This window comes from Haliotis asinina, chromosome 6, assembly GCF_037392515.1.
Source record: "Haliotis asinina isolate JCU_RB_2024 chromosome 6, JCU_Hal_asi_v2, whole genome shotgun sequence".
NCBI classification, from domain to species: Eukaryota; Metazoa; Mollusca; class Gastropoda; order Lepetellida; family Haliotidae; genus Haliotis; species Haliotis asinina.
Genome location: NC_090285.1, coordinates 42,597,645 through 42,620,484, shown reverse-complemented (window position 1 = coordinate 42,620,484; position 22,840 = coordinate 42,597,645). Strand labels below are relative to the sequence as shown.

General features: G+C 46.7%; 5 non-coding genes across 5 annotated transcripts; all 5 read right to left on the bottom strand.

Moving 5' to 3' along the window:
• Positions 1-1,460: 1,460 nt before the first annotated feature.
• LOC137288329 (5S ribosomal RNA) lies at positions 1,461-1,579 on the bottom strand. The gene has a single exon (XR_010957107.1). It is a non-coding gene; the product is annotated as a 5S ribosomal RNA (ribosomal RNA).
• Positions 1,580-11,839: 10,260 nt separating this feature from the next.
• On the bottom strand, positions 11,840-11,958 carry LOC137288328 (5S ribosomal RNA). Its single transcript, XR_010957106.1, has one exon. It is a non-coding gene; the product is annotated as a 5S ribosomal RNA (ribosomal RNA).
• A 3,130-nt stretch (positions 11,959-15,088) lies between these two features.
• On the bottom strand, positions 15,089-15,207 carry LOC137288313 (5S ribosomal RNA). Its single transcript, XR_010957092.1, has one exon. It is a non-coding gene; the product is annotated as a 5S ribosomal RNA (ribosomal RNA).
• A 3,130-nt stretch (positions 15,208-18,337) lies between these two features.
• On the bottom strand, positions 18,338-18,456 carry LOC137288377 (5S ribosomal RNA). The gene has a single exon (XR_010957151.1). It is a non-coding gene; the product is annotated as a 5S ribosomal RNA (ribosomal RNA).
• Positions 18,457-21,586: 3,130 nt separating this feature from the next.
• LOC137288376 (5S ribosomal RNA) lies at positions 21,587-21,705 on the bottom strand. The gene has a single exon (XR_010957150.1). It is a non-coding gene; the product is annotated as a 5S ribosomal RNA (ribosomal RNA).
• Between the last annotated feature and the right edge of the window lie 1,135 nt (positions 21,706-22,840).

Below are 22,840 nucleotides of genomic sequence, written 5' to 3'. Positions count from 1 at the left end.
TCAAGACCCCCAAGAAGAAGGCCACCAAGCCAAAGAAGGCCTAAGGTCTCTTTGTCTCGCCTTCGCTCCACATTTCTGTGGTCCAAAGGCCCTTTTCAGGGCCATCCAAATACCCCAAAAGAAAACTTGAAAACACTGATAACAAAACAATGCCATTTATTTCAGCAGCATAGAAATAACAAAGAATGCGTGTCAGCGATAGCAGGTATAGTGTGAATGATGGCTTAGACTGATCATAATTACAAAATGAGCCTTAACCGTAAAGGTGAGGCAAAGAAACCGTTGCCCAAGGTAGGTGTCGGTAAAACCATATACATTGAGCAAAAGCATATACAGCATTGAGCAAAGAAGGATTTGATAAGTATGTTCCTACATTGATATGATAGTGGGCGTTCCAAACCCTACCCCATCTAATGGCCGGTGTGTCTTGTTTTGTTTCACTTAGACCCATCAAAATACATAACCCCACATACACATTACACTCAAGCCAGATACCCGACCCTAAAATAAACAAAGGAAAATAAACGCAAAGACTACAAAAGTTTAACATAAACAAAGCAAGATGTGAAGCAAAGAATGCAAATTGTATATGTATCATGTAAAGTGTTGATGATATCAGATATCGTCAATACAGATTTCCTTTTATGTGTGTACATGTATCTCCACAAGCACGTTGACATCCACCGGGTGTTTTACCGACACACACCTCGCCTATGCAGGACTAGGGCGACAAGAGTTGTGCACCCTTGGTCGTGTGAGGCGTGTGCGTTTGACATTCGCCCCAATGCCTGCAACACTGCTGTTATGTGTCAAAGTAAAGGTACGGAAATACTGTCTAATACATGTAAAGTACGTCTGCGTGACCTAGCTAGAACTGCAAACATAAAATAGCTGACTGATTCACCACCCAGCCGCATCGTCATGCCATGTGTGTTTAGAAAGCAGGGAATCACTGTGGGCTTGCTGTCACAGATTTGAAAGTAATTTTCCTACAGCAAACCAGTGAATCCTATAGCAGGCGTTCAATGCGATTTACCTTTTCCTTATTATCTCATCTGCATAGGCAAAGAGTTGTGCGCTGAGACCTGATACAAACAACATTGTGATGTGACATAAGCAGCCTTTAATATACGAAAGTAAGATCGTAAATGACATGTTTGATTGTCGGAGTACAGTGACACTTTCATGTGGCGAATGAAACATACATGCCTTCAGAGTAGATGATGAGTAGTCGAGTGAACTGACGGGGGAAAATGGTGAGAAGTATAACTGAAAAGTCCTCGGTATGTAAGTGTGTAAGAACAAATCGTTCACAAGCATATTCAGGCATGCAGGAGTTTGCCCATTCAAAACGAAATAGAATGTATCATGACTTTCCGATGTCAATGATACACATGCACCTTGTGGTGGAAATACAAACAAATAAAAAAAAATATACATAAAAAAGGAGAAAATGAAAATGTTTACTGCACCCGGTGTTCCCAGGCGGTCACCCATCCAAGTACTCTCCGGGCCCGACGTTGCTTAACTTCGGTGATCGGACGAGAACCGGTGTTTTCAACGTGGTATGGCCGTAGACAACGCTCACAGGCAAACTTCGGCTACATATACACACGGGGTAGTGGGGAAGGGACATTGCGATCAAACAGCATCCTCGCATTTTCAGTGGGTTTACACAATCATGTGTTTTCATGTTGGAGTGTTATCTTTACAGTATCTGGCAAGTATTTGGTACTTGTGATACATATGAACGCTGTTTCTGTGCGCATCTGCTGCGAGAAAGGACACACTACTTCGCCCGCCCCCTCGCCCCAAACATCCAGTTTTCGCCCGCCCAATAGAGATCGTGCATGCAGCCTATGTTGTTTTTCGAATAAAATTAATATGAAAACGATGACGGCCCATACTGTCGTGATGTCAAGAAAGTCGGGTTAATCGTGGCAGGCAAAAATAGTTAATCTGTGACGATCGACTGCTGGTATCGTTCTGTACAGCGTCTTGTATAATAGATGTCCATCTTACTCTACATACTGGGGTTCGCGCCCCGTTTGTGTGCCGAGATTCGCGTCTTGGAACACCGTTTCATTGAAAGAAACATCCTAGCTACTTACTTATGAGGCAAAAAGCAAATTTCAACAGTAAATGTAGTGCCCCAGATCATGTGTTCAGTAACAGTGTCGAATGTTTTCTCTCGCAAAATGGCGAACTTGTCAGATAAACGTGCTTCATTGCCTTTGTTTGGGTGCTTGTTTTAGCGTCTGAGAGGCAGTAATGAGTTATGTTGGGGTTTACCTTCATAGTTAGATATCTTGAGAAACGACATACAACATTTGAAATGATTGAATTTGAGTCTAAAGCCTCGAAATGTACTTTTGAAACGAACGATGTCTACATTTTTGCCTCGATGGCTTCACTGAAAATAGCCCGTGTGGCTTCACCATTCACCTGTGAGTGTTGTTATTGTAACAGACATGTAGCCAAATGATTTTTGCATCCAGTCATGAAGTTAAAATAGAAACTTTCCTCGAATAAGAAGTGATTATTCGGATACAAATGCACGAGAAAGCACACACGCTCCCGAGCTAGCAGCTAGCAGCCACAACATGCAGGGTGTCTCCTCCGACGTCCGCGCCTCTGTAGTATCACCCGGGCTGGCTGTCGGGGAGAGTCATCTGCAGCTCAGCTGCGAAGCTAGAAGGACCTCGGAGGAAAGCAGAAGGAAAAAACCAAGAAGGCAAGTCGCTGTGAGGATCTCACAGGGACTGTTCCCGACCAGAAATGGAAGGGAACACCTTCTTAGTGACCGCCCAGGTCCACAGCAGGAAACATGATAAAGCGAAGGAGAGGAAGGGAGTGGCCGTGTCCACTCCCAAAGAGAGGGAAAAGGGGACGGACGTGTCCGTCCCCAATGGCGAGGCTAAGGGAGCGGCCGTGTCCGCTCCCTACGGGGTAACGAAGGGAGTGGCCGTGTCCACTCCCAAAGAGAGGAAGAGGGGGACGGCCGTGTCCGTCCCCCACGGTGAGGCTAAGGAAGTGGCCGTGTCCACTGCCTTTTGTGTAACGGGGGGAGTGGCCGTGTCCACTCCCAAAGAGAGGAAGAGGGGGACGGCCGTGTCCGTCCCCCACGGTGAGGCTAAGGAAGTGGCCGTGTCCACTGCCTTTTGTGTAACGGGGGGAGTGGCCGTGTCCACTCCCAAAGAGAGGAAGAGGGGGACGGCCGTGTCCGTCCCCAATAGTGAAGGAAAGGAAGTGGCCGTGTCCACTCCCTATGGTGACAAGGAGGGAGTGGCCGTGTACACTCCCCGCAAGGAGAGGAAGGGGATGGCCGTGTCCACCCCAAATAAGAAGGGAGTGGCCGTGACCACCCCAAAACGCAGGGGAGTGGCCGTGTCTGCTCCCCAAAGAGAGAAAAGAAGGGAGAAGAAGCGAGGGGGAGCTCGCTGTTACAAAAAGGGAATAGCCGTGACTATTCCCAACAAAACGGGGGAAGCAGCCGTGTCTGCTCCCGGAGAGGCAACTGGCCTAAATGGGGATATGCCGCCCCCTGGCCAGGACTCGACTCCCACGGGGATCGAGCCCGAGAGCCCGCCCAGCTCTCGGGGCCAACATACACGCATAGGGGTAGCCGTGACTACCCCACCAAATATAGAAATGGACTCTGAGTCCGAAACCGAGGGAATGCCCAGCCCTCAGAGGGGAATGCCCAACCCCATAAGAGACAGCTCTACTCTGGAAAACGGAGAACTTGCCCAGCTCCGTCCCGGGAAGACAAAGCTGCACTTCAGCCCAGAAACTGAGAACCCTAAAAAGAGAAAGTTTGCAACGGCAAACTTCTCATACGCGCAAGCCGCGATGAAATTGCCTGAAAGGGGAATCAGTTTCAGCGGGCTCAGCTTGTCGGAAAGGGAACAGATAAATGAGCTTTGGATCAGGAACTCTAAGAGATCCAAGGACACTGCTAAACAAACCAAAGCCCCGGCTAAGGTTAACCCTCCAAAACAGCTGGCGTGGGAGAGGCTAGTCTACTGTAAAGACTACAACCTCACCCTCACCAGCAGGGTCACAGCCCAAGCCCTTAAGGAGGAGCTTAGCAAGTCCATCTCCATCCACAAAATAAATAAAGCAAACAGGGGATACGTTGTCAGCGGCAACAACGTAAATGAATCCTTACGCCTCCCCAACAAAATCCTTGGCGAAACGGTAATATGGAAAGTGCCAGGGTGGGTCTCTCACGCCAGATGCGCGGTGCATCTAGACAAGAAGATTAGCGACCAGCAGCTAATCGACCCAACCCAGCGCGATCCTATTATCAGCGACATGTATAGGATTAAAAGCCAAGGGCAAAACACCAGAGTAGTAATACTCACCATAATAGGCACACAGGTGCCAGACACGATCAGAGTGGCAGGTAAGGTAGTGGCAACACTACCCTACCTCAAGCGACCCAAGCAGTGCGTGAAGTGCCTCTGCTATGGACATGTGAAAGCAAATTGTCGCAGCGAGGCAAAATGCAGGACATGCTCCAAGCCAGAGAGTGTCTGCAAGGGCAACTGCTCACCCTATTGCAGGAACTGCAAAGTTCAAGGGCACTCAGCCCTCTCGAACTTCTGCAGGAGCAGGCAGACTAAAAGAAAAAGTCTAAACACGGAGACTTTACAAAAAAAGCACGCACAAGCGGCTAAGGGAAGCGGTAAGGCGGGAAATGAGGATAAGTCAACCGCCAAGCCACAGAATCGAAACGACACTGCGGCAACCAGTGTCAAGGGTGAGGGTAAAACCAAACCCAAGCGGAGAAGGCCAAGAGGCAAACGGGGCAAAAAAGGCCAAACAAAAGTGGCTCCCAACACCGTTGAGACCACACAAAACGGCGTTAGGCATGCTGGACCAGGTACAGACAGCACCCAAGCAGCCCACAACCAGACAATCCCAGACACACTGGTTGAATTCGTTTGTGCCGCCTTACTCAAACTAGGCACACGACAGGACAGCAATGAGGGGTCAAATCTCATTATTCTATGGGAACTGGCCACCAAACTGCTGTCCTACGGGCAATCTGCAACCTATCTCAAACAGCAGATTAACAATCTCAATTAAAAAGCTTGGGCAAATACTGTCATCATGTACCTAAAAATACTGCAATGGAATGCCAACGGCCTGAGGTCAAACGGCCACGAACTCAAAGCCCTAGTTCAGCAAAAGGCACTGACACCCCACGTTATTCTAATTCAAGAAGCGAAACTGGGGAAGAGAACAAACTTTAACATGCCTGGCTTCATACAATACCGCAAAGATAGAACGGGGCGGACAGGTGGTGGACTGGTTACTTTTGTCGCCGACAATTGTACATCCAGTATGGTCGTATCAGAGGTGGGAAGCCTTGAAACCCAAGTCATCTCAGTCACGTTGGCAAATAGCAAAGAAATCAAAATCGCAAATGTCTATCACAGGACTGCCGAACCCACCAACATCCACGAGCTTAACAAACTCATGGACCTGGTCGGGCATTCAGGCCTAATCCTCGGCGACTTCAACGCCCACAGCCCGCTGTGGGACGAAGGAGCCAAACACTCAGACTGCTTCGGCAGGATGGTGGAGGACTGGGTGGAGTCACGAGGACTCATAATTCTGAATGACGGCTCTCCAACTAGACATTGTCCCATCAGGGGCGGATGGACAGGCCTAGATCTTGCTATTGCCACAAACGACCTAGCCCACGATTGCCAATGGCAGGTCCATGATGACAGTATGGGAAGTGATCACTATCCGTGCATCACACACCTTGGCACACCTCCTCTATGCGACCACCACATAAATCCTAGAGAGCGGTGGAACTTCTCCAAAGCAGATTGGTCCCTATTCAGTACGGAATGCAATAAATTGGACCCGTCTGAAATCATCTCTGATGATATCGAAACCTTCAGCCTCAACCTAACGTCAGCTATATACAAAGCGGCCCGGGCTTCAATACCTCTCACCCAGCCAAAACACGGCTCCCGTGCCGTCCCATGGTGGAATGAGGAAATAGCCAAAGCTAGACGCATTAGGAAAAAGGCTCTAAACAGGTTACAAAGGGACAAATCTGCCGTAGGACAAGTCCGAGAAGCCAGGAAAAAAGTTAAAGATCTCATTGATCAGGCCAGAGCTGACTCATGGCAAAAGTTCTGTGGATCGCTCAACCACAAAACAAACAGTAAACAGGTCTGGCAAAAGATACATGCTATCAGAGGGAAACGCAAGTCCGCTTGCAATCCCAAGATAACAGGGGCTACTTCCATACCGGAAAAAGCCAGTATCTTAGCCACCCACTTTGCCTCTGTCAGTAGCAGCAACAACTTCTCTGAAGAGTTTACAAAGTCAGAGAAGCCACCGCAACGGCCCAAACAGCCCCCAGGCGAACAGCATGCCTATAATCAATGCTTCAGTGTGGAGGAGTTCAGAACTGCCATACACCACAAAAAAGGTACTAGTCCCGGAGAGGACATGGTCAGCTATGAGATGCTAAAAAGGTTGCCTGACAGCGTAGCCAAAGTCGTCGTACAATTGTACAATCTGATATGGGATAGGGGGGAGGTACCTGCAGCATGGAAACATGCGGCAGTCATACCTCTGCTCAAACCAGGAAAGGAGAAGGCGTCCGCCAACTCATATCGCCCAATATCCCTAACATCAAATCTGTGCAAGAGTATGGAGGCAATGGTGAATATACGCCTAAAGCATCACCTTGAAACAAACGGACACCTATCTCATGACCAAAGCGGGTTTAGATCAAACCGCTCATGTCTTGACCACATTTTCCGACTGGAAAGTGATATAAGACTAGCCCAAGTCAAGAAAGAGTACCTAGCTGCTGTCTTCCTAGACTTCAGCAAAGCATTTGACATGGTATGGCACGATGGACTCCTCCTTAAACTAGAGAATGTTGGTGTACGAGGGAAAATGGCAAATTATGTTCAAAGTTTCTTGCAAGAAAGGTCGATATCAGTCCTCCTCGGGGACCACCTGTCTGAGCGACACAGGTTAGATAATGGCACACCGCAAGGAAGCATTATCAGTCCCACGCTATTCAATATCATGATTGACGACCTATTTGAACACGTCCCACGGGACAGTTACACCAACACCTCTAAGTTCGCCGATGACGGGGCTGTATGGGTCAGACATCGAGAGCTATCCAAGATCCAGGCTCAACTCAGGGAAGCTCTCGATGGGGTGGAACAATGGTGCGACAAATGGGGTTTCACTATCTCGCCTGAGAAAACAGTAGGAGTGGTTTTCAAGCGTAAGGGTTGCCGTGTAAGCCACACACCCTGTCTAAAACTCAAGGGCAAAGAGGTCAAATTTGAGAAATCAGCCAAGTTTCTCGGGGTAACCTTCGATCAACATCTCACCTGGGCCAAACATATAGACAATATCACCCAGAGTTGTCAGAAGGACCTCAACGCTATGAGAGCTGTATCCGGCAGCTCATGGGGAGCGAATAGTGAAACACTCTTGACCCTCTATAAGTCCCTAATCAGGAGTAAAATAGACTATGGGTGCGAAGCCTACCACAGTGCTTCCCAATCGGCTCTGAGCCGGCTTGAAAACATTCAATACCAAGCTCTTAAACTGGTCACAGGCGCGGCGACCTGTACCTCCCACCAGGCCCTATTAGTGGAAACTGGGGAGCTACCACTCCATCTCAGGCGAGAGAAACTGACATTGAACTATTGGAGTCGCTGCTCCAATCCACTCGTCACTAGGTTGTGGGAGGAGAAACTCTACTCTGGTAGAACCAAAGCGTGGCTTAAAAAGAGACCCAACACAACGCCAGGTGGGCTCAGGGTCATCCAGCTAAGGCGAGAGCATGGATGCGACCAGGTAGAACCTCCAACCCAACCAATGACAGTGCAATGTCCTCCATGGAGACTCCGGTCTCCAAATGTCGACACCACTCTCACAAATGAACCGCCTAAAAGTGAGAATCCAATGCTACTACGTGTCAGAGCGCTCAGTAGGATTGACACGGTTTACGAGGACTCGGCGCACATATATACTGACGGATCAAAAGATCCCGTGAGAAACAGAACCGCCTACGGTATCCTCATCCACACAGCCACCTCCAACCACACAATCTCGGCACGCCTGCCGGACGGTCAATCGGTCTACACTGCAGAGCTGGAAGCCATACACCATGCACTTAGGTATTGTCGCAACCTACATGAGAAAAGAGTGGTTATCCTCTCAGACTCACTCAGTGCAATACAGTCACTGGCAACCAAGCACTCCAGTAGTAGACCCGACACCATCCATGAGATCCTGGTTCTCATTCAGAAACTAAGACAGGAAAATGAGAAGGAGGTCACGCTGTGCTGGATACCATCTCACGTTGGTATACCCGGCAATGAGAGAGCGGACAAACTAGCCAGACAGGCGCTAGAATTGAATGTGTCACTGGAACATCCCTATTCAAAAAGCGAAATCCGAAGTATGATCCAGAATTCAATCACTAGCAAGTGGCAGAGGCTATGGGACACCTCAGACAAAGGCAGATGGTTACATCAACTCCGCCCCAGTGTGAAAGGGAAGCTACCAGGCCCCTCACAAAACAGGCGAGTGGATATTATGATCACACGCCTGAGGCTAGGTACCACCAAAACCTCATACAAAGACTGTCAAACATGCCACACCAAGGCCACCGTCCCTCATATCATGCTGGACTGCCTACGATTTGACACGATCAGGCAGACACTTAAAGAAGAAACCAAACTAGATACGTTGACAGCAAAGCAGTTGCTGGCTCACACGGAGCACCATTCAATGTATAAGCCACTAGCAAACTTTCTTCTGGACAGTGAACTATGTCAGTATATATAGAGAAATTATATCAATCAGCCAGTCCTCCGGTTTGTTACAGACACAGGGATATTATTGCACCCAAGCTCCCATCCCCAAGGTCTCAACCCAACCGCACCATGGTTTGAAACTCCCCACCATAGTCTGGGACCATTGCACGTGTGTCGGCAATTAACAACCACATGCGTCCCAAGGAGGGACAAAAACAGAACAAGGTAAGCATAGGTAACCACAATGGAGAGGCCATATCCGCTCCAGAAGCAGGTATGGGAGGGAGTGGCTGCGTCCACTCCCCGGCAGAGAGCTAAGGGAGTGGCCGTGCCCGCTCTCAGGGTCATGCCGGAGAGTGGCCGTGTCTACTCCCCAGCAGATAGCCAGAGGAGTGGCCGTGCCCACTCCCAGGATGAAGTCGGGGAGTGGCCGTGTCTACTCCCCAACACATAGCGAGGGGAGTGGCCGTGCCCATTCCCAGGATGAAGTCGGGGAGCGGCCGTGTCTACTCCCCAACAGATAGCGAGGGGAGTGGCTGTGCCCACTCCCAGGGTGAAGTCGGAGAGTAGCCGTGCCTACTCCCCAGTAGATAGCGAGGGGAATGGCCGTGCCCACTCCCAGGGTGAAGTCGGGGAGTAGCCGTGTCTACTCCCCAGCAAATAGCGAGGGAGTGGCCGTGTCTACTCCCGTACGAAAAAAAAAAAAAAAAAAAAAAAAAAAAAAAAAAAAAAAAAAAAAAAACCCATTACACAGGCCACTGTGTACCCCACTCCCCCATCAAGCACCGACACCAGCAACGGCCCATGCGTCCCAAAGTGGGACACCCCCAGCCCTTGGCAGCCACAACCACGTCCGCAACCATGCGTCCCAAAGAGGGACACCCCACGCATCCCAAGGAGGGATAGGTCTGCCGACATGCCAACCGGCGAAGGCGACCTCAAAAGCACTAAACTAACGAACGAACGGGGAGAGGCATTCGCTCTCCGTGCTCCGTTTGTAGCTGACGTGACTTTCTGCACTCAAACCTACCACTATGGCTGATGTTGCTGCTGCCCCCGCTGCTGTCAAGACTCCCAAGAAGAAAGCTGCTGCCAAGCCGAAGAAGGTTGCCGCACATCCCACCTATGTGGATATGATCAAGAAAGCTATTTCATCCTTGAAGGAGAGGGGTGGTTCTTCCCGACAGGCTATACTGAAATACATCCTGGCCAACTACAAAGTTGGTGACAACCAGGTCGCCATCAATGCTCGCGTCAAGGTTGCTTTGAAAAATGGAGTCAAGAATGGTGCACTGAAGCAATCAAAGGGAACTGGAGCTGCTGGGTCCTTCCGTCTTGGCGAGGTGAAGAAAGCCGAAAAACCCAAGAAGGCTAAGCCTGCTGCCAAGCCAAAGAAGGCTGCCAAATCTCCCAAGAAAGTCAAGAAGCCAGTTGCTGCCAAGAAGCCAAAGACAGCCGCTAAGAAGGCCGCCAAGTCACCAAAGAAGGTGAAAGCTGCAGCCAAGCCCAAGAAGGCAAAGACCCCTAAGAAGGCAGCTGCCAAACCCAAGAAGGTCAAGACCCCCAAGAAGAAGGCCACCAAGCCAAAGAAGGCCTAAGGTCTCTTTGTCTCGCCTTCGCTCCACATTTCTGTGGTCCAAAGGCCCTTTTCAGGGCCATCCAAATACCCCAAAAGAAAACTTGAAAACACTGATAACAAAACAATGCCATTTATTTCAGCAGCATAGAAATAACAAAGAATGCGTGTCAGCGATAGCAGGTATAGTGTGAATGATGGCTTAGACTGATCATAATTACAAAATGAGCCTTAACCGTAAAGGTGAGGCAAAGAAACCGTTGCCCAAGGTAGGTGTCGGTAAAACCATATACATTGAGCAAAAGCATATACAGCATTGAGCAAAGAAGGATTTGATAAGTATGTTCCTACATTGATATGATAGTGGGCGTTCCAAACCCTACCCCATCTAATGGCCGGTGTGTCTTGTTTTGTTTCACTTAGACCCATCAAAATACATAACCCCACATACACATTACACTCAAGCCAGATACCCGACCCTAAAATAAACAAAGGAAAATAAACGCAAAGACTACAAAAGTTTAACATAAACAAAGCAAGATGTGAAGCAAAGAATGCAAATTGTATATGTATCATGTAAAGTGTTGATGATATCAGATATCGTCAATACAGATTTCCTTTTATGTGTGTACATGTATCTCCACAAGCACGTTGACATCCACCGGGTGTTTTACCGACACACACCTCGCCTATGCAGGACTAGGGCGACAAGAGTTGTGCACCCTTGGTCGTGTGAGGCGTGTGCGTTTGACATTCGCCCCAATGCCTGCAACACTGCTGTTATGTGTCAAAGTAAAGGTACGGAAATACTGTCTAATACATGTAAAGTACGTCTGCGTGACCTAGCTAGAACTGCAAACATAAAATAGCTGACTGATTCACCACCCAGCCGCATCGTCATGCCATGTGTGTTTAGAAAGCAGGGAATCACTGTGGGCTTGCTGTCACAGATTTGAAAGTAATTTTCCTACAGCAAACCAGTGAATCCTATAGCAGGCGTTCAATGCGATTTACCTTTTCCTTATTATCTCATCTGCATAGGCAAAGAGTTGTGCGCTGAGACCTGATACAAACAACATTGTGATGTGACATAAGCAGCCTTTAATATACGAAAGTAAGATCGTAAATGACATGTTTGATTGTCGGAGTACAGTGACACTTTCATGTGGCGAATGAAACATACATGCCTTCAGAGTAGATGATGAGTAGTCGAGTGAACTGACGGGGGAAAATGGTGAGAAGTATAACTGAAAAGTCCTCGGTATGTAAGTGTGTAAGAACAAATCGTTCACAAGCATATTCAGGCATGCAGGAGTTTGCCCATTCAAAACGAAATAGAATGTATCATGACTTTCCGATGTCAATGATACACATGCACCTTGTGGTGGAAATACAAACAAATAAAAAAAAATATACATAAAAAAGGAGAAAATGAAAATGTTTACTGCACCCGGTGTTCCCAGGCGGTCACCCATCCAAGTACTCTCCGGGCCCGACGTTGCTTAACTTCGGTGATCGGACGAGAACCGGTGTTTTCAACGTGGTATGGCCGTAGACAACGCTCACAGGCAAACTTCGGCTACATATACACACGGGGTAGTGGGGAAGGGACATTGCGATCAAACAGCATCCTCGCATTTTCAGTGGGTTTACACAATCATGTGTTTTCATGTTGGAGTGTTATCTTTACAGTATCTGGCAAGTATTTGGTACTTGTGATACATATGAACGCTGTTTCTGTGCGCATCTGCTGCGAGAAAGGACACACTACTTCGCCCGCCCCCTCGCCCCAAACATCCAGTTTTCGCCCGCCCAATAGAGATCCTGCATGCAGCCTATGTTGTTTTTCGAATAAAATTAATATGAAAACGATGACGGCCCATACTGTCGTGATGTCAAGAAAGTCGGGTTAATCGTGGCAGGCAAAAATAGTTAATCTGTGACGATCGACTGCTGGTATCGTTCTGTACAGCGTCTTGTATAATAGATGTCCATCTTACTCTACATACTGGGGTTCGCGCCCCGTTTGTGTGCCGAGATTCGCGTCTTGGAACACCGTTTCATTGAAAGAAACATCCTAGCTACTTACTTATGAGGCAAAAAGCAAATTTCAACAGTAAATGTAGTGCCCCAGATCATGTGTTCAGTAACAGTGTCGAATGTTTTCTCTCGCAAAATGGCGAACTTGTCAGATAAACGTGCTTCATTGCCTTTGTTTGGGTGCTTGTTTTAGCGTCTGAGAGGCAGTAATGAGTTATGTTGGGGTTTACCTTCATAGTTAGATATCTTGAGAAACGACATACAACATTTGAAATGATTGAATTTGAGTCTAAAGCCTCGAAATGTACTTTTGAAACGAACGATGTCTACATTTTTGCCTCGATGGCTTCACTGAAAATAGCCCGTGTGGCTTCACCATTCACCTGTGAGTGTTGTTATTGTAACAGACATGTAGCCAAATGATTTTTGCATCCAGTCATGAAGTTAAAATAGAAACTTTCCTCGAATAAGAAGTGATTATTCGGATACAAATGCACGAGAAAGCACACACGCTCCCGAGCTAGCAGCTAGCAGCCACAACATGCAGGGTGTCTCCTCCGACGTCCGCGCCTCTGTAGTATCACCCGGGCTGGCTGTCGGGGAGAGGCATTCGCTCTCCGTGCTCCGTTTGTAGCTGACGTGACTTTCTGCACTCAAACCTACCACTATGGCTGATGTTGCTGCTGCCCCCGCTGCTGTCAAGACTCCCAAGAAGAAAGCTGCTGCCAAGCCGAAGAAGGTTGCCGCACATCCCACCTATGTGGATATGATCAAGAAAGCTATTTCATCCTTGAAGGAGAGGGGTGGTTCTTCCCGACAGGCTATACTGAAATACATCCTGGCCAACTACAAAGTTGGTGACAACCAGGTCGCCATCAATGCTCGCGTCAAGGTTGCTTTGAAAAATGGAGTCAAGAATGGTGCACTGAAGCAATCAAAGGGAACTGGAGCTGCTGGGTCCTTCCGTCTTGGCGAGGTGAAGAAAGCCGAAAAACCCAAGAAGGCTAAGCCTGCTGCCAAGCCAAAGAAGGCTGCCAAATCTCCCAAGAAAGTCAAGAAGCCAGTTGCTGCCAAGAAGCCAAAGACAGCCGCTAAGAAGGCCGCCAAGTCACCAAAGAAGGTGAAAGCTGCAGCCAAGCCCAAGAAGGCAAAGACCCCTAAGAAGGCAGCTGCCAAACCCAAGAAGGTCAAGACCCCCAAGAAGAAGGCCACCAAGCCAAAGAAGGCCTAAGGTCTCTTTGTCTCGCCTTCGCTCCACATTTCTGTGGTCCAAAGGCCCTTTTCAGGGCCATCCAAATACCCCAAAAGAAAACTTGAAAACACTGATAACAAAACAATGCCATTTATTTCAGCAGCATAGAAATAACAAAGAATGCGTGTCAGCGATAGCAGGTATAGTGTGAATGATGGCTTAGACTGATCATAATTACAAAATGAGCCTTAACCGTAAAGGTGAGGCAAAGAAACCGTTGCCCAAGGTAGGTGTCGGTAAAACCATATACATTGAGCAAAAGCATATACAGCATTGAGCAAAGAAGGATTTGATAAGTATGTTCCTACATTGATATGATAGTGGGCGTTCCAAACCCTACCCCATCTAATGGCCGGTGTGTCTTGTTTTGTTTCACTTAGACCCATCAAAATACATAACCCCACATACACATTACACTCAAGCCAGATACCCGACCCTAAAATAAACAAAGGAAAATAAACGCAAAGACTACAAAAGTTTAACATAAACAAAGCAAGATGTGAAGCAAAGAATGCAAATTGTATATGTATCATGTAAAGTGTTGATGATATCAGATATCGTCAATACAGATTTCCTTTTATGTGTGTACATGTATCTCCACAAGCACGTTGACATCCACCGGGTGTTTTACCGACACACACCTCGCCTATGCAGGACTAGGGCGACAAGAGTTGTGCACCCTTGGTCGTGTGAGGCGTGTGCGTTTGACATTCGCCCCAATGCCTGCAACACTGCTGTTATGTGTCAAAGTAAAGGTACGGAAATACTGTCTAATACATGTAAAGTACGTCTGCGTGACCTAGCTAGAACTGCAAACATAAAATAGCTGACTGATTCACCACCCAGCCGCATCGTCATGCCATGTGTGTTTAGAAAGCAGGGAATCACTGTGGGCTTGCTGTCACAGATTTGAAAGTAATTTTCCTACAGCAAACCAGTGAATCCTATAGCAGGCGTTCAATGCGATTTACCTTTTCCTTATTATCTCATCTGCATAGGCAAAGAGTTGTGCGCTGAGACCTGATACAAACAACATTGTGATGTGACATAAGCAGCCTTTAATATACGAAAGTAAGATCGTAAATGACATGTTTGATTGTCGGAGTACAGTGACACTTTCATGTGGCGAATGAAACATACATGCCTTCAGAGTAGATGATGAGTAGTCGAGTGAACTGACGGGGGAAAATGGTGAGAAGTATAACTGAAAAGTCCTCGGTATGTAAGTGTGTAAGAACAAATCGTTCACAAGCATATTCAGGCATGCAGGAGTTTGCCCATTCAAAACGAAATAGAATGTATCATGACTTTCCGATGTCAATGATACACATGCACCTTGTGGTGGAAATACAAACAAATAAAAAAAAATATACATAAAAAAGGAGAAAATGAAAATGTTTACTGCACCCGGTGTTCCCAGGCGGTCACCCATCCAAGTACTATCCGGGCCCGACGTTGCTTAACTTCGGTGATCGGACGAGAACCGGTGTTTTCAACGTGGTATGGCCGTAGACAACGCTCACAGGCAAACTTCGGCTACATATACACACGGGGTAGTGGGGAAGGGACATTGCGATCAAACAGCATCCTCGCATTTTCAGTGGGTTTACACAATCATGTGTTTTCATGTTGGAGTGTTATCTTTACAGTATCTGGCAAGTATTTGGTACTTGTGATACATATGAACGCTGTTTCTGTGCGCATCTGCTGCGAGAAAGGACACACTACTTCGCCCGCCCCCTCGCCCCAAACATCCAGTTTTCGCCCGCCCAATAGAGATCGTGCATGCAGCCTATGTTGTTTTTCGAATAAAATTAATATGAAAACGATGACGGCCCATACTGTCGTGATGTCAAGAAAGTCGGGTTAATCGTGGCAGGCAAAAATAGTTAATCTGTGACGATCGACTGCTGGTATCGTTCTGTACAGCGTCTTGTATAATAGATGTCCATCTTACTCTACATACTGGGGTTCGCGCCCCGTTTGTGTGCCGAGATTCGCGTCTTGGAACACCGTTTCATTGAAAGAAACATCCTAGCTACTTACTTATGAGGCAAAAAGCAAATTTCAACAGTAAATGTAGTGCCCCAGATCATGTGTTCAGTAACAGTGTCGAATGTTTTCTCTCGCAAAATGGCGAACTTGTCAGATAAACGTGCTTCATTGCCTTTGTTTGGGTGCTTGTTTTAGCGTCTGAGAGGCAGTAATGAGTTATGTTGGGGTTTACCTTCATAGTTAGATATCTTGAGAAACGACATACAACATTTGAAATGATTGAATTTGAGTCTAAAGCCTCGAAATGTACTTTTGAAACGAACGATGTCTACATTTTTGCCTCGATGGCTTCACTGAAAATAGCCCGTGTGGCTTCACCATTCACCTGTGAGTGTTGTTATTGTAACAGACATGTAGCCAAATGATTTTTGCATCCAGTCATGAAGTTAAAATAGAAACTTTCCTCGAATAAGAAGTGATTATTCGGATACAAATGCACGAGAAAGCACACACGCTCCCGAGCTAGCAGCTAGCAGCCACAACATGCAGGGTGTCTCCTCCGACGTCCGCGCCTCTGTAGTATCACCCGGGCTGGCTGTCGGGGAGAGGCATTCGCTCTCCGTGCTCCGTTTGTAGCTGACGTGACTTTCTGCACTCAAACCTACCACTATGGCTGATGTTGCTGCTGCCCCCGCTGCTGTCAAGACTCCCAAGAAGAAAGCTGCTGCCAAGCCGAAGAAGGTTGCCGCACATCCCACCTATGTGGATATGATCAAGAAAGCTATTTCATCCTTGAAGGAGAGGGGTGGTTCTTCCCGACAGGCTATACTGAAATACATCCTGGCCAACTACAAAGTTGGTGACAACCAGGTCGCCATCAATGCTCGCGTCAAGGTTGCTTTGAAAAATGGAGTCAAGAATGGTGCACTGAAGCAATCAAAGGGAACTGGAGCTGCTGGGTCCTTCCGTCTTGGCGAGGTGAAGAAAGCCGAAAAACCCAAGAAGGCTAAGCCTGCTGCCAAGCCAAAGAAGGCTGCCAAATCTCCCAAGAAAGTCAAGAAGCCAGTTGCTGCCAAGAAGCCAAAGACAGCCGCTAAGAAGGCCGCCAAGTCACCAAAGAAGGTGAAAGCTGCAGCCAAGCCCAAGAAGGCAAAGACCCCTAAGAAGGCAGCTGCCAAACCCAAGAAGGTCAAGACCCCCAAGAAGAAGGCCACCAAGCCAAAGAAGGCCTAAGGTCTCTTTGTCTCGCCTTCGCTCCACATTTCTGTGGTCCAAAGGCCCTTTTCAGGGCCATCCAAATACCCCAAAAGAAAACTTGAAAACACTGATAACAAAACAATGCCATTTATTTCAGCAGCATAGAAATAACAAAGAATGCGTGTCAGCGATAGCAGGTATAGTGTGAATGATGGCTTAGACTGATCATAATTACAAAATGAGCCTTAACCGTAAAGGTGAGGCAAAGAAACCGTTGCCCAAGGTAGGTGTCGGTAAAACCATATACATTGAGCAAAAGCATATACAGCATTGAGCAAAGAAGGATTTGATAAGTATGTTCCTACATTGATATGATAGTGGGCGTTCCAAACCCTACCCCATCTAATGGCCGGTGTGTCTTGTTTTGTTTCACTTAGACCCATCAAAATACATAACCCCACATACACATTACACTCAAGCCAGATACCCGACCCTAAAATAAACAAAGGAAAATAAACGCAAAGACTACAAAAGTTTAACATAAACAAAGCAAGATGTGAAGCAAAGAATGCAAATTGTATATGTATCATGTAAAGTGTTGATGATATCAGATATCGTCAATACAGATTTCCTTTTATGTGTGTACATGTATCTCCACAAGCACGTTGACATCCACCGGGTGTTTTACCGACACACACCTCGCCTATGCAGGACTAGGGCGACAAGAGTTGTGCACCCTTGGTCGTGTGAGGCGTGTGCGTTTGACATTCGCCCCAATGCCTGCAACACTGCTGTTATGTGTCAAAGTAAAGGTACGGAAATACTGTCTAATACATGTAAAGTACGTCTGCGTGACCTAGCTAGAACTGCAAACATAAAATAGCTGACTGATTCACCACCCAGCCGCATCGTCATGCCATGTGTGTTTAGAAAGCAGGGAATCACTGTGGGCTTGCTGTCACAGATTTGAAAGTAATTTTCCTACAGCAAACCAGTGAATCCTATAGCAGGCGTTCAATGCGATTTACCTTTTCCTTATTATCTCATCTGCATAGGCAAAGAGTTGTGCGCTGAGACCTGATACAAACAACATTGTGATGTGACATAAGCAGCCTTTAATATACGAAAGTAAGATCGTAAATGACATGTTTGATTGTCGGAGTACAGTGACACTTTCATGTGGCGAATGAAACATACATGCCTTCAGAGTAGATGATGAGTAGTCGAGTGAACTGACGGGGGAAAATGGTGAGAAGTATAACTGAAAAGTCCTCGGTATGTAAGTGTGTAAGAACAAATCGTTCACAAGCATATTCAGGCATGCAGGAGTTTGCCCATTCAAAACGAAATAGAATGTATCATGACTTTCCGATGTCAATGATACACATGCACCTTGTGGTGGAAATACAAACAAATAAAAAAAAATATACATAAAAAAGGAGAAAATGAAAATGTCTACTGCACCCGGTGTTCCCAGGCGGTCACCCATCCAAGTACTATCCGGGCCCGACGTTGCTTAACTTCGGTGATCGGACGAGAACCGGTGTTTTCAACGTGGTATGGCCGTAGACAACGCTCACAGGCAAACTTCGGCTACATATACACACGGGGTAGTGGGGAAGGGACATTGCGATCAAACAGCATCCTCGCATTTTCAGTGGGTTTACACAATCATGTGTTTTCATGTTGGAGTGTTATCTTTACAGTATCTGGCAAGTATTTGGTACTTGTGATACATATGAACGCTGTTTCTGTGCGCATCTGCTGCGAGAAAGGACACACTACTTCGCCCGCCCCCTCGCCCCAAACATCCAGTTTTCGCCCGCCCAATAGAGATCGTGCATGCAGCCTATGTTGTTTTTCGAATAAAATTAATATGAAAACGATGACGGCCCATACTGTCGTGATGTCAAGAAAGTCGGGTTAATCGTGGCAGGCAAAAATAGTTAATCTGTGACGATCGACTGCTGGTATCGTTCTGTACAGCGTCTTGTATAATAGATGTCCATCTTACTCTACATACTGGGGTTCGCGCCCCGTTTGTGTGCCGAGATTCGCGTCTTGGAACACCGTTTCATTGAAAGAAACATCCTAGCTACTTACTTATGAGGCAAAAAGCAAATTTCAACAGTAAATGTAGTGCCCCAGATCATGTGTTCAGTAACAGTGTCGAATGTTTTCTCTCGCAAAATGGCGAACTTGTCAGATAAACGTGCTTCATTGCCTTTGTTTGGGTGCTTGTTTTAGCGTCTGAGAGGCAGTAATGAGTTATGTTGGGGTTTACCTTCATAGTTAGATATCTTGAGAAACGACATACAACATTTGAAATGATTGAATTTGAGTCTAAAGCCTCGAAATGTACTTTTGAAACGAACGATGTCTACATTTTTGCCTCGATGGCTTCACTGAAAATAGCCCGTGTGGCTTCACCATTCACCTGTGAGTGTTGTTATTGTAACAGACATGTAGCCAAATGATTTTTGCATCCAGTCATGAAGTTAAAATAGAAACTTTCCTCGAATAAGAAGTGATTATTCGGATACAAATGCACGAGAAAGCACACACGCTCCCGAGCTAGCAGCTAGCAGCCACAACATGCAGGGTGTCTCCTCCGACGTCCGCGCCTCTGTAGTATCACCCGGGCTGGCTGTCGGGGAGAGGCATTCGCTCTCCGTGCTCCGTTTGTAGCTGACGTGACTTTCTGCACTCAAACCTACCACTATGGCTGATGTTGCTGCTGCCCCCGCTGCTGTCAAGACTCCCAAGAAGAAAGCTGCTGCCAAGCCGAAGAAGGTTGCCGCACATCCCACCTATGTGGATATGATCAAGAAAGCTATTTCATCCTTGAAGGAGAGGGGTGGTTCTTCCCGACAGGCTATACTGAAATACATCCTGGCCAACTACAAAGTTGGTGACAACCAGGTCGCCATCAATGCTCGCGTCAAGGTTGCTTTGAAAAATGGAGTCAAGAATGGTGCACTGAAGCAATCAAAGGGAACTGGAGCTGCTGGGTCCTTCCGTCTTGGCGAGGTGAAGAAAGCCGAAAAACCCAAGAAGGCTAAGCCTGCTGCCAAGCCAAAGAAGGCTGCCAAATCTCCCAAGAAAGTCAAGAAGCCAGTTGCTGCCAAGAAGCCAAAGACAGCCGCTAAGAAGGCCGCCAAGTCACCAAAGAAGGTGAAAGCTGCAGCCAAGCCCAAGAAGGCAAAGACCCCTAAGAAGGCAGCTGCCAAACCCAAGAAGGTCAAGACCCCCAAGAAGAAGGCCACCAAGCCAAAGAAGGCCTAAGGTCTCTTTGTCTCGCCTTCGCTCCACATTTCTGTGGTCCAAAGGCCCTTTTCAGGGCCATCCAAATACCCCAAAAGAAAACTTGAAAACACTGATAACAAAACAATGCCATTTATTTCAGCAGCATAGAAATAACAAAGAATGCGTGTCAGCGATAGCAGGTATAGTGTGAATGATGGCTTAGACTGATCATAATTACAAAATGAGCCTTAACCGTAAAGGTGAGGCAAAGAAACCGTTGCCCAAGGTAGGTGTCGGTAAAACCATATACATTGAGCAAAAGCATATACAGCATTGAGCAAAGAAGGATTTGATAAGTATGTTCCTACATTGATATGATAGTGGGCGTTCCAAACCCTACCCCATCTAATGGCCGGTGTGTCTTGTTTTGTTTCACTTAGACCCATCAAAATACATAACCCCACATACACATTACACTCAAGCCAGATACCCGACCCTAAAATAAACAAAGGAAAATAAACGCAAAGACTACAAAAGTTTAACATAAACAAAGCAAGATGTGAAGCAAAGAATGCAAATTGTATATGTATCATGTAAAGTGTTGATGATATCAGATATCGTCAATACAGATTTCCTTTTATGTGTGTACATGTATCTCCACAAGCACGTTGACATCCACCGGGTGTTTTACCGACACACACCTCGCCTATGCAGGACTAGGGCGACAAGAGTTGTGCACCCTTGGTCGTGTGAGGCGTGTGCGTTTGACATTCGCCCCAATGCCTGCAACACTGCTGTTATGTGTCAAAGTAAAGGTACGGAAATACTGTCTAATACATGTAAAGTACGTCTGCGTGACCTAGCTAGAACTGCAAACATAAAATAGCTGACTGATTCACCACCCAGCCGCATCGTCATGCCATGTGTGTTTAGAAAGCAGGGAATCACTGTGGGCTTGCTGTCACAGATTTGAAAGTAATTTTCCTACAGCAAACCAGTGAATCCTATAGCAGGCGTTCAATGCGATTTACCTTTTCCTTATTATCTCATCTGCATAGGCAAAGAGTTGTGCGCTGAGACCTGATACAAACAACATTGTGATGTGACATAAGCAGCCTTTAATATACGAAAGTAAGATCGTAAATGACATGTTTGATTGTCGGAGTACAGTGACACTTTCATGTGGCGAATGAAACATACATGCCTTCAGAGTAGATGATGAGTAGTCGAGTGAACTGACGGGGGAAAATGGTGAGAAGTATAACTGAAAAGTCCTCGGTATGTAAGTGTGTAAGAACAAATCGTTCACAAGCATATTCAGGCATGCAGGAGTTTGCCCATTCAAAACGAAATAGAATGTATCATGACTTTCCGATGTCAATGATACACATGCACCTTGTGGTGGAAATACAAACAAATAAAAAAAAATATACATAAAAAAGGAGAAAATGAAAATGTCTACTGCACCCGGTGTTCCCAGGCGGTCACCCATCCAAGTACTATCCGGGCCCGACGTTGCTTAACTTCGGTGATCGGACGAGAACCGGTGTTTTCAACGTGGTATGGCCGTAGACAACGCTCACAGGCAAACTTCGGCTACATATACACACGGGGTAGTGGGGAAGGGACATTGCGATCAAACAGCATCCTCGCATTTTCAGTGGGTTTACACAATCATGTGTTTTCATGTTGGAGTGTTATCTTTACAGTATCTGGCAAGTATTTGGTACTTGTGATACATATGAACGCTGTTTCTGTGCGCATCTGCTGCGAGAAAGGACACACTACTTCGCCCGCCCCCTCGCCCCAAACATCCAGTTTTCGCCCGCCCAATAGAGATCGTGCATGCAGCCTATGTTGTTTTTCGAATAAAATTAATATGAAAACGATGACGGCCCATACTGTCGTGATGTCAAGAAAGTCGGGTTAATCGTGGCAGGCAAAAATAGTTAATCTGTGACGATCGACTGCTGGTATCGTTCTGTACAGCGTCTTGTATAATAGATGTCCATCTTACTCTACATACTGGGGTTCGCGCCCCGTTTGTGTGCCGAGATTCGCGTCTTGGAACACCGTTTCATTGAAAGAAACATCCTAGCTACTTACTTATGAGGCAAAAAGCAAATTTCAACAGTAAATGTAGTGCCCCAGATCATGTGTTCAGTAACAGTGTCGAATGTTTTCTCTCGCAAAATGGCGAACTTGTCAGATAAACGTGCTTCATTGCCTTTGTTTGGGTGCTTGTTTTAGCGTCTGAGAGGCAGTAATGAGTTATGTTGGGGTTTACCTTCATAGTTAGATATCTTGAGAAACGACATACAACATTTGAAATGATTGAATTTGAGTCTAAAGCCTCGAAATGTACTTTTGAAACGAACGATGTCTACATTTTTGCCTCGATGGCTTCACTGAAAATAGCCCGTGTGGCTTCACCATTCACCTGTGAGTGTTGTTATTGTAACAGACATGTAGCCAAATGATTTTTGCATCCAGTCATGAAGTTAAAATAGAAACTTTCCTCGAATAAGAAGTGATTATTCGGATACAAATGCACGAGAAAGCACACACGCTCCCGAGCTAGCAGCTAGCAGCCACAACATGCAGGGTGTCTCCTCCGACGTCCGCGCCTCTGTAGTATCACCCGGGCTGGCTGTCGGGGAGAGCCATCTGCAGCTCAGCTGCGAAGCTAGAAGGACCTCGGAGGAAAGC